The sequence below is a fragment of the Piliocolobus tephrosceles genome, chromosome 18, assembly GCF_002776525.5.
Source record: "Piliocolobus tephrosceles isolate RC106 chromosome 18, ASM277652v3, whole genome shotgun sequence".
Classification (NCBI taxonomy): Eukaryota; Metazoa; Chordata; class Mammalia; order Primates; family Cercopithecidae; genus Piliocolobus; species Piliocolobus tephrosceles.
The window spans coordinates 57324013-57334905 of record NC_045451.1 but is presented as its reverse complement, the minus strand read 5'-3'; the positions used below and the strand labels follow the sequence as shown (position 1 = coordinate 57334905).

The 10893-nt window shown below is 45.0% G+C and overlaps 1 long non-coding RNA gene across 1 annotated transcript in view; it reads left to right on the top strand.

The window, feature by feature from the left end:
* The first annotated feature begins 311 nt into the window (after positions 1-311).
* The window catches only part of LOC111539648, a 39627-nt gene continuing 29045 nt past the window's right edge, over positions 312-10893 (top strand). The window contains exons 1-2 of the long non-coding RNA XR_002730744.1: positions 312-533; positions 1204-1286. This is a non-coding gene — a long non-coding RNA (uncharacterized LOC111539648). The remainder of the gene's footprint in view (positions 534-1203; positions 1287-10893) is intronic.

Sequence of the window (10893 nt, the reverse complement as noted above, 5' to 3'; positions counted from 1 at the left end):
AAGCAAGCAGCTTATTATCATGAAGAAGACTTCAACCTTCCAGTTTCTGAATGAAACTAGGGACAGTAATATTAGAAACCGGAGGGGACTCTTTGCCTGAGAAACATGCTCGTCTCTTAGTAATTGGGACTAGAGAGCATGCAAAATATGCATCAATATAAAATCAACTAACACAAATTCCAGGGTCACAAGCCCAAATAACAGTAAGATCTGTAAATATCAAGGAAAACATAGATTTAAAATTTCAGATCAGATTTATTCCTCCACTCATAGCTTGTACATATTGTGGTCAGAAGCTGCAAGTAAGTCTGTGCTCTAATTAACTCTGCTCTGGGAGGCGAGGCTCTCATGAGAGAGAGGAGAGAGAGGGGGTGGGGGGTGGAGAGGATTGGGAGCGCTTCAGAGAAAAGATGTGAGAGAAAATCCTGGGACTCTGCCACCCAGCTCCCTGTCCCCTGGGAGGAGCCATGGCAGCTATTTGGGATGAGGCAGCATGCTGGTCCCTCAGCAGCATCCTTATCAAGTCAGCTGTGGTAAGTGATATTCTTGATACTTGATGTTTTGCCAGAAGTTAGAATATTGCTTTTCTCTTGAATCTATACATGCTGCTTAGAAGCCACTGGGTTTCTTGGCATGTCTATTTAGAATTACAGATATCCCAGTAAAAATTTTCAAACATCATGTAACACGTATTATCAGTCCAGGCACGTGTAGATATTTGGACTCACGGAGACAGAGGAGTGTCATGAAAAAAGCATTGCATCAGGAATCAGGAGGCCTGGGGCCTAATTGTATCTTTGACACTAATGTGATTTTAGCAAGGGGGCTTAACTGCACGGAGGCACTGTCTTCTCTTCATGGCAGACCACCCCCGGTCATTGCTGCTATCTCCATAAATCCCAAAGGAAAATAATACTCAGTCTATTCCAGAGCTGCAAGACTTACAATCTCCTGGTCAGGAATTTTAGGCTTTAATCCATATAAGAGATCCTGGTCTTTTAGCAGAAATAGAAATGTCCTCAAGTGGGGCACTCTGTTAGAGAATTTTAAAAAATAAATTGGAAAGTCATTGGTAATTTGTAGTAAGGAAAAAGACTTGTTTTACAAATCAAAATGCCAGAGTCCAAAACGAGCGAGAATTCCAATTGCTGACTATGAATATCTGAATACAGCACTACTTTCTAATTGCTTCACTTGCTACAGAGGGAAATAAAACCGTGAGACTGTGAAGTGTATAAAGGATTCTACCGCTCTCCCGGGGCTCGGAGACCCACAGATTGGAGAAAGTAAGTGAGTGCCTTTCTGACCATTGAATTCCTCACTCTCATTGCTAGTTAGAAAACTCTAAGGACTTTAAGGAAACCAGTCTCTGCACGTCCTAAAAGAATACTGAAACAGCTGGAGAGACAGCGCCACCTCGTGTCCACCTAAAAAAACTCCCTGGCAATCATCTTTGCGGAAATGGGCCCCAGTAACTTCCATGAAATAGGGCAAAGAAAATAAATCCATCAAAGCTGACTGGATAAGAGAGAAATGCCAGCTGAAAGCGTTTTTGACTGTTGATGACTTCAAAAGCCAGGAAACTTAATCCTAGCCTTATGTTTCTTTCTCCGTGCCCAAAAGGCAGCCGAGCTCGTCACTAAACCAGAGGAGGTGAAGCAGGTCACTAAGTTTATAATGTAGTTCGTTACTGGCTTTCATTTTTTCTCTGCATCCTGGCAGCAGGATACAGGCAGCTTGTTATAACTTAGAGGGGCTCCTGGAAAGCCTGCTTGCTGAGTGTATTTCTGTAGGCGTGGGCTCACTGGGAATATTATGACCTCATGGAGTCACGAGTTTAATAGCATTTCTTCCACTTCATTCAGCACAGCACCAAGTTACAGTGCCTGGCTGCAGCACTGACGCACATTGTTCCCTGCAGCATCATGTCTTCACGGTCCCATGTGGGTCCCAGCCACGCTGCCTGCTCTTGCACACATGAGCCATTCTCACACCTGCAGGCTCTCTGGTGGGGTCTTCTCCACCTCCTACATCCCTTGCTGGTTTGCACCTCTCTCTACCCGTTTTCTCTCCCCTATTCTCCTACCTCCCTCTTCCCGCAGCCTTTCCTTCTACTCTGTCATAATGACTATCATTTGCGGCACCTGCCATCGCTTTGCACCTCATTTGCTACTTGAGATACTTCTGTGTCTGTCTTGCAGCTTAGGAGACTGTGGCTCGTGCAGTCGAACACAATCAGGGGAGAGGAGTGCTCTGCTGTCCTCATGCCGCTTGCAGTCTCCTGAAGTTCCTGCCACCGAGGGAGCTTCACTAGCAGTTACACTCCTGACCACCTACCTGATGCCCCTCCGGCTCCTCTTAGAAGAGGAGAGGAATGATTTCATCACATGGTAAGTTCCTAGCGATAACAGGGTTTGTGCAGCGCAGTTCCCAATGCCCTGCCCGCTCCAGGAGCGAGGCCACCCGCAGAGAGCCTGCATCTGGTGCACCTGTTCCTTCTTCCCATCTGTACATCTCACAGGGCCACTCCGTCCCTGTGCTGCGGAGGAATGGGTGGGGGAGGCTGTCCATTCTGGAGACTCGGGTAGGGAAGCCCACCCCACAATTAGAAACCATGACCTCCACCATCAACCCTGTCAGTAATGAAGGTATTTTTCATCTGCCACCTCTGTTGCTGAAGACCTGTGGTGTGTTCGCTACTGGGACACCTTGAACTCTTAACACTTAGGAAAGCATTTTTTTCTTTCTTTTTTTTTTTTTTTTGAGACGGAGTCTCGCTCTGTCGCCAGGGCTGGAGTGCAGTGGCCGGATCTCAGCTCACTGCAAGCTCCGCCTCCCGCGTTGCCGCCATTCTCCTGCCTCAGCCTCCGGAGTAGCTGGGACTACAGGCGCCGCCACCTCGCCCGGCTAGATTTTTTTGTATTTTTTGGTAGAGACGGGGTTTCACCGTGTTAGCCAGGATGGTCTGGATCTCCTGACGTTGTGATCCGCCCGTCTCGGCCTCCCAAAGTGCTGGGATTACAGGCTTGAGCCACCGCGCCCGGCCCATTTTTTTTTTTTTCTAATACACAGCAGAAATTCTAACTTCAGATGATTCAACCCCAAATGAGAGGTTTTTTTTGTTTTGTTTTGTTTTTTTTCTTTTTTAGTTCAGAACCCATTTGCTGTGGTGTAGAGAATGTTCTGGCTGGCGATCAGAAGGTACGGGCTCTACATAGGGCTTGGAGCTTTCCAGCTTTGCAACTTTGAGCGAGAACCTGCTCTCGGCCTCGGTTTCCCCATCACGGCTTCTGCGATTCCAGGATCAAGAGATGGCCATTTAGAGGTACCAAGAAGAGGTAATGCTCACTTTTTAAGTTCTTCATCCAGTTGAAATGAGCTACCGCTTGTTTAACTTTTCCCCCCTTTTTTTTTTTTTGGCAAAGTTAATGCTTTTTCCAGAGACAGCAAAGACATGGAGCATTTGTCTAGGACTCCCCCCTACCCTTGCCCTGCCCCCAGCCTCTATCACAGTTAAGAGAAAGACTCAGACCTTCTTTATTTGTTGTTACCCTGAGCATGGAGCTGCCATGATGTTAGATTTTTTTTTTTTTTTTGAGTCCAAAATTGGGGATATTTGGATTAACAAGTTATTTTCCTTTTTGATTCGTAAATTTGTTCTAAAGTTACCCACTTTGAATCACATTAAGGTATGCATTTACTAATTTGGCTTTATTGAAAAGAATGACATAATGTGGACTGTGGCAAACTATGGAGCTTCAAGTCACCTAGAGGAAAGTAGAAGAGGCAGAAGGCCCATGGCCTCTGTTTTGCAGACAGGCAAGAATAGGAAATGAGAAAGGGACGCAGTTTATCCCCTCCCAACTGTAGCCTCACTCTTCACCTCAACCTCACTCTAGTTTTAAGATATTTTAGCACCATTTTAGGTATCATTTCCCTTGAAATAGTTACTTGCTTCCTAAGACCTTGATACACTAAACGCTACTGATACCAGATACAATCTACATTCTGAGTGGCCACCACCGTATTTTCACCCCAAATTCAAGTCCACCTCTTTTGCCACAGAAAAGAGTGGGCTCTGTCCTGGATTACAGGCAAGGGAAGAATTGGAGTGGAATGTGATTAATGGGATGCATGTTTGTTTTGATGCCATTCTAGAAAATTGACAGATACTGTCTCCTTTTTTCCTCCTTCTTTTTTCTTTGGTGAATTCATTTCTCTTCTCTGGTTAATGCCATCTATATGCTGTTAATTCCAAAACTGGTATCTCCATCCTGGACATGTCCTCCAAGTTGCAAATACACACACACACAAACACTATATATATATGCACAAAATATATTTATAAAGATATATACATATAATTATTGCCTCCTCATCAGGAGGAGGAAACATTTGGATGCCCGACAGGAGTCTCAAAGTTAGTAAGCCCCAAACTAAGCTCCAGATATTTTCCTCCCAGGTCTGCTCTTTCCTAGCCTTCTTCATCTTTCATCTCAAAAAGTGGCTTCTTTCTGGCAGTGTGGGCCAAACCTTGGAGCCGTCTTTGACTACTCTCTCACATCCCATGTCTGATCTGTCACCAAATTCGGTCATCTCCACCGTCCAATTATACACAGGTTTTGATCATTTTCTTTACTTTCCCTGCTGCTACATTGGTCTCAGCTGTCCACATCTCTTGCGTGGACATCTACAGTAGCCCCAGCCAGTCTTCCTTGCTCCGTCCAATCCCTCTCAGCCCAGCAGCTTACACGATCCTGTTAAAACACATCAGATCATAGCACTCTGCTGAAAACCTTTCTGATGGCTGTCTATGTCATTCAGAGTAACATCTACTACATTGCACTCTTAGCTGCCTCTATTTCCTCTCTGCTCTCATCTCCTCATTCTGTTTCTACTGCATTAATCTCCACTTTTCTTTATGGTAGGCATGCTCTCGCCCCGCATCTGTGCACTGACTGGGTCCTCTGCATGGAAGCTCTTTCCCTGGAGTCCATGTGGCTCACCCCCCATCTCCTGTAGCTCTTTGCTCCAATGCGTGGCCCTCCTTTAGTTGTTCTTCTAAAATCGCACCCCTTGCCACCAGTTGTGTCCTTGCTACTATCTCTGCTTTATACCCTTGGCATTTATTACTGTTTAATATACGCTGTATGCTACTTACTTATACTGTTTTACCCAGAAGAAGGCAAGCTCTGACAGGATGGGGTTGTTTCCAGCTATGTTCCCAGCAAGTAGATCCAGGTGCTCAGTGAACATTTGTTGAGTAATTGAATGAAGGTGAGGGACGAATTGCAGATGAGGAGGAGAAAAGGGCTGATGTAAGTGTTTCCCCTCACGTGGGCATCTGGAGATTGAGCAGGCAGTCACTCATTTCAGCAATGGCAGGTGGGCTTGTGATGGGGTTGGGGAGGAGGAAGGAGACTCACTGGAGCGTCCTGTTCCAATGGGAGTTAACTCAAAACAGGACCATGTTCAGAAATCAGAAATGATATTACTAGAGGTTTATTTTGTTCTTAGAGTTATTATTTAACTTCATTTGATTGAACAGGCATTTATTGAGTAACCGCCTTGCCGGAGTGCTGGAGGCTGAGGGTACAATGGGCTCCGTTCTTGTGTAGAGTAAGACTGAGGTAATAAATTCACCTATAAATAGATCCTTCAGTGTAGAGCAGCATGTGCAGTGCCGAAGCACTCCATCCAGGGTCAACACTTGCTCCTGGTCTCTTCAATCACTTTCTCCTTTGAATGTTTACCAGCTTGTGGAGGGGAGTGTATCTGAATTGGCAGGGATGGAAGGGAGAAACCGTATGCATTTACTCAAGAAGCACCTCATGGATAAGAACCCTTAGGAAAGGTAATCGAGGACAAGCATTGCCATATAATACTTTGATGGCCTGATCCACTCTATTAAGAACTTACTGTTTACTTTGAATAAATTTTAGAAACTTTCAGTGCCTAGTAACTTCTCTCTGCAAAGGGAAATTAATGCACACTTCCTTCCATGAGAGGAGTAGTTTAGGGTGTGACTGGGTGAGCCCGTCTTCACCTCGATTCCCACGGCTAACCTGCAGCTCGCCCCTGCTCTGTCGCAGCATCATTTTGGGGTGTGGTTAGTCATTTGTCGATTCTATCCTCTCTGGGAGCCTGATTCCTTCTTTAGTGGTTGGCTGGGCACGCTGTGGACAGGGAAACTTCCTGAGCAAAACCAGAAGTATTTCTGTGACTTGGGTGTTTGAAATCAAGACAGTGCTTTGTTGAGAATGAAACGTCCTCTTTGGGATTGAGTGTGCTTTTCTCAAGGGTTACTTGGAGCTCAGGTGCTGAACCATCCTTCCTCCAGGTGCCAGAGATAATTGTTCCAGGAAGACTTTCCTGGCATTTCTTCCCCACCCCCCACAGTCTGGACCAAATTGTCTCCTTTGTGTGCGTCTGGCACCCCAAATTTCCTTTATTCTAGCCCATCCAGTGTCAGACCAAACTTTCAGATGGAGCACAGTCCTCAGTACAGATAGAAGTCTGCCCAAGGCTTCTGACATCAGCCATAAGTTTGGGGGTCTTTGGGGGGTACCCCCACTTTAGACCAGCTGGGTACAAATTTAGGGGTCTCCATCCCTCAAGGCACCCCCAGGTTTGATGATTTACTGGAGAGACTCACAGAACTCTCTGAAAACGCTGTATTTAACCAGGAAGAAGTCTGGGAGGTTTCCAAACTCGAAGCTTCCAGTGTCCTCAGGGATGTATTACCTTCCCAGCAATGAGTGACAATGCACAGAGAGTATTGCCAAGCAGGGAAGATCTCCCAAGCTCAGCTTCCAGAGTGTTAACTGAGGCTTCATTACATACACTGATTGATTCAATCATCGGCAGGCAGCTGAACTCGGTGTCCAGGCCTCATCCTCTCCCTGAAGGTCAGGCTGATATCTGAAGACTCAGGCACCAACCTTCTAATCATACTGTTGGCCTTTTTGGCATGGCCAGCCCCAGTCTTGAGTCATCTTTTTAGCGTCAGCTGCAGGTGTGGTCTGAGGGGTGCACCATGAATAACAAACATTCCAATCACTCAGGAATCCCAAGGGTTTAGAGGTTAGCCCCCAGTATCTGAGGCCACAGTCCAGCCAGACTCTTCATTACACACAGTCCCTCTCACACTGTATTAGCTGCATTTTTATCTGTCTCTCTAATTAACCTCTTGAGGGCAGGGAATGTGCTACCTTGTTCATCATAGTCTTTGTATTTAACACAATGTAGATACAAAAAATAGCCATATGAATGTGAAAGAAAAGCAATTGTTAGACAGATTTTATTCTGGCATTTATTTTAAACCATTACCATTAGGGAATTACTCAAATCCTAAGGCAAGTATAGTTAAGGCAATTGTCCTTGTCTGGATTTTCTTGGTGTCTTATTTGGTTCCCTTTAGCCTACTGATTTTCTCCTAGATCTTGAGGTGTCCATTCCTAACAGTGATCCAAGCCACTTCCAGTCAAAATAACTAACGGTTTTCTTATACTGATATCAATATGCAGAAAGACTCTTAGTGTGGAGATTAACAAAACCTCCATCAACTGTATTTAGGTAGCTGTAGCTCTTAGCTACTGCACAGATCCTTGCAAAGGCTGGAACAATCAGTTTCCTTTCTTAAATGCTCACTCTACAAGAAACTCTTTGCTTTATTTATTTTAATTCTTTTTGCTGCTATGGTATAGCTAAAGTAGGGTGACATGTGGCAGGGAGGTTTCAACTGCTGTAACTTCCACTGAAATGAAAGCTACTTCCAGGCTACATTATAGTCACTTTTCTAAGGCAAAAGGTTTTCCCCATCTTTATGAGTCAAAGTATCTTTGTTCTGTGATTACCTTTTATGCTGCATTGTTAAATGTCTCCCTGGCTACCCAAAACACCCCTTCCCACTGGCTATGGTAGTCTGTGATTCTAGCTTTAACCATTTCATGCCGATGACTGTGTAGAGTATACACTGAGGATAATGGTAGAAAATGGGGGCAAAGGGGAATTGGGCTATGGGGGAGCCATGGATAGAAAACCATCCCTCTGGCCAGGTGCAGTGGCTCACGCCTGTAATCCCAGCACTTTGGGAGGCCGAGGCAGGTGGATCACAAGGTCAGGAGATTGAGACCATCCTGGCTAACACGGTGAAACCCCATCTCTACTAAAAATACAAAAGATTAGCCGGGCGTGGTGGCACATGCCTGTAATTCCAGCTACTCAGGAGGCTGAGGCAGGATAATCACTTGAACCCGGGAGGTGGAGGCTGCAGTGAGCCGAGATCGCAACACTGCACTCCAGCCTGCGTGACAGAGTGAGACTCTGTCTCAAAAATAAAATAAAATAAAATAAAATAAAATAAAATAAAATAAAATAAAATAATAAAATAAAAGAAAACCATCCCCCTGAGGGGGCTCTAGCAAGGAAAGAAGAATAGCTGCCAGCCATGAATAGAAGGTGACTCTCCTGCTCCAGCAGGGGCTACTGGCGTGTTCCCTGGTAAGAGTTTCATGATGCCAACTGTGAAGTGGCATTTGCTTGCCAGCTGCAGAGCATGCATGCTTCCTGAACTTCAGCTTGCCCCTGAGTCTAGGAGACATCTGAGGAATGGGTGGTGGGGAGAGGCAGGTGCTTTGTTGGGATAAAAGGAAAGCATTTAACTAGTGTTGGCCTCACCTCAGGCTCCAATGCAAAGCAGCATCCGCGTGAAGAGTGAAGACAGCTTAAGGATAGCTTAAGTATTCCATATCCTTTCCAGAAATTTTAGAAAATAAAGATAAGTGAAAGATATTCTTATCCTTATATAACACTATAAAATATATGAAAAGGACCTGGGCTCTATCCAAGGTCATCAAATGTTCAAAGTCCAACTCTTGGAGAACCCATGATGTGTGGGACCACGCTGATCCTTTCTTGTTTTCACTTCTCTTTCTCTTCCTGTCCTCTTTGATACAGAACAATGCGAATATTGAGACAATGGGTCAGGCTATATGGCTTTTACAGGGCACGCGCTGCTGGCTTGTGGTGTGCCACCTGAAGGGATGACAATTCTGTGACAGGCAGGGCTGAGGGGAGCCCGGGTCCCGGGCCAGATCCAACCCCTGGTGGAAACGCGCACTTGCTATTGTGTGTGTGTGTGGAGTAACAGTGACATCCTGTGGCCAGTCTGGTTGATCTAAGTGGCTCCTTTATAGATAAAGAAGACCGTTTTGTCTGCACTGAAAGGTGTGCATGCACTGGCTCCTCCTTTAGACAATGCACAAAAGAAAGAGGCAGTGCAGAATCGCTACTGCGAGCCTTCCAGCAGCTCCTTTTCAGCAGCTGTCTCTGACTTAGGTGGGGGAGATTCTTGGGACTGAGATGATGTCTCTTTCTACGCTTGATCAATTTAAATGTTACCATTTGAGTGTGAAGTGAGCCATAATAATAACCGGGAGGACAGTGTGAGAAAATAGTGATAGGGAAGAGAAGACATCCCTGTGGATTAATGCAGAATATAATCTCTTACTTTAAAATGCCTAAGTTGCTTGACATTTAGCATTTTATTTTTATAATTTTTGGATTAAATAACTTCATTTTGACCTTACTTAAAGCAGAGGAGGGAGGGGTTGCAGAAGAAAACAACTCGGTCTGAAGTTGTTCTACATGCTTACATAACCTGCAAACTATGTGCTTGGCTGGGCTTATCAGGGGCTGGGGAGTTTTGTGGTTCCAAATCTCTAATGTGTAACCTCCCATAGTGTTAAATGGAGGTGAGGAGGAACCCCACTGTCACTTGGCTTGGCGGTGATGAATGAACCCTCTCAGGCCTGTTCTCCGTGGGGACATCCAGCACCACACCCTGAATCTTCTTGTTTCTATCAAAAAGATGCCATTGCCCCCAAAACATGCCTCGACCTGGCTCATTCCTGGGTGTTCCCAGGGCTGCTGCTTAGGGAATAAACGCAAAGGCAGCTTGGAAGTAAAGGATTCATGCCAGGGAGTTAGACACACTTGGGTTCTAATTCCACCTCACTGCTTGCTAGCTCTGTGACCTTGGGCAAATGCATTAACTGCTTGGAGTTTCACTTTCGTCAACTGCAGGACAGGGTCCATAATAAGTGCTGTTTTCTTGGGATGTTGTAATGCATTTTAAATACATGCAGCAATGCAGGCTACCTTGCCTGGGGCCCAGCTGGAACTCACACAGCTGAGCTTCTGCTACTGCTACTGTTATGGACAGGCTGGTGTCCAGGGCTGAAGACTAGGTGGGAGGAAGCCTCTCTGTCCCCTCTTCATTGACAATCAGCAATAAGATCTCTGTAGTTGCCTGTTGAAGCAGGTTTGGGTTGAGGGCATAAGAGAAGGCAGAAGTACATGTGTGTTGTGTGTGTGTTTTGTGTGTGCTCTGTGTGTGTTGTATGTGTTTTTTGTGTGTTGTATGTTTTGTGGTTTGTGTGTGTGGTACGTGTGTGTTGTGTTTTTTGTGCATTGTGTGTGTTGTTCGTGTCGTGTGTTTGTATGTTTTGTGTGTGCTTTGTGTTTTTTGTGTTGTGTGTGTAGTATGTGTGTATTTTGTGTGTATTTGTGTTATGGGTATGTGTGTTGTATGTGTTTTGTGTGTTGTATGTGTGTGTGGTTTGTGTTGTATGTTTTCTTGTTTTGTGGCTGTGTGTGTTGCATGTGTTTTTTGTGTTGTATGTGTTATTTTTTGTGTGTTGTGTTGTATGTGTGTTTGTGTGTTGTATGTGTGTTGTATGTATTTGTGTGTTGTATGTATGTGCGTTGTGTTTTTGTATGTTTGTGTGTTTTTGTGTGTGTGTTTTTGTGTGTTTGTGTGTTGCGTATGTGTGTTTGTGTGTGTTGTATGTGTGTTTTTGTGTGTGTTGTGTATTTGTGTGTTGTGTGTGT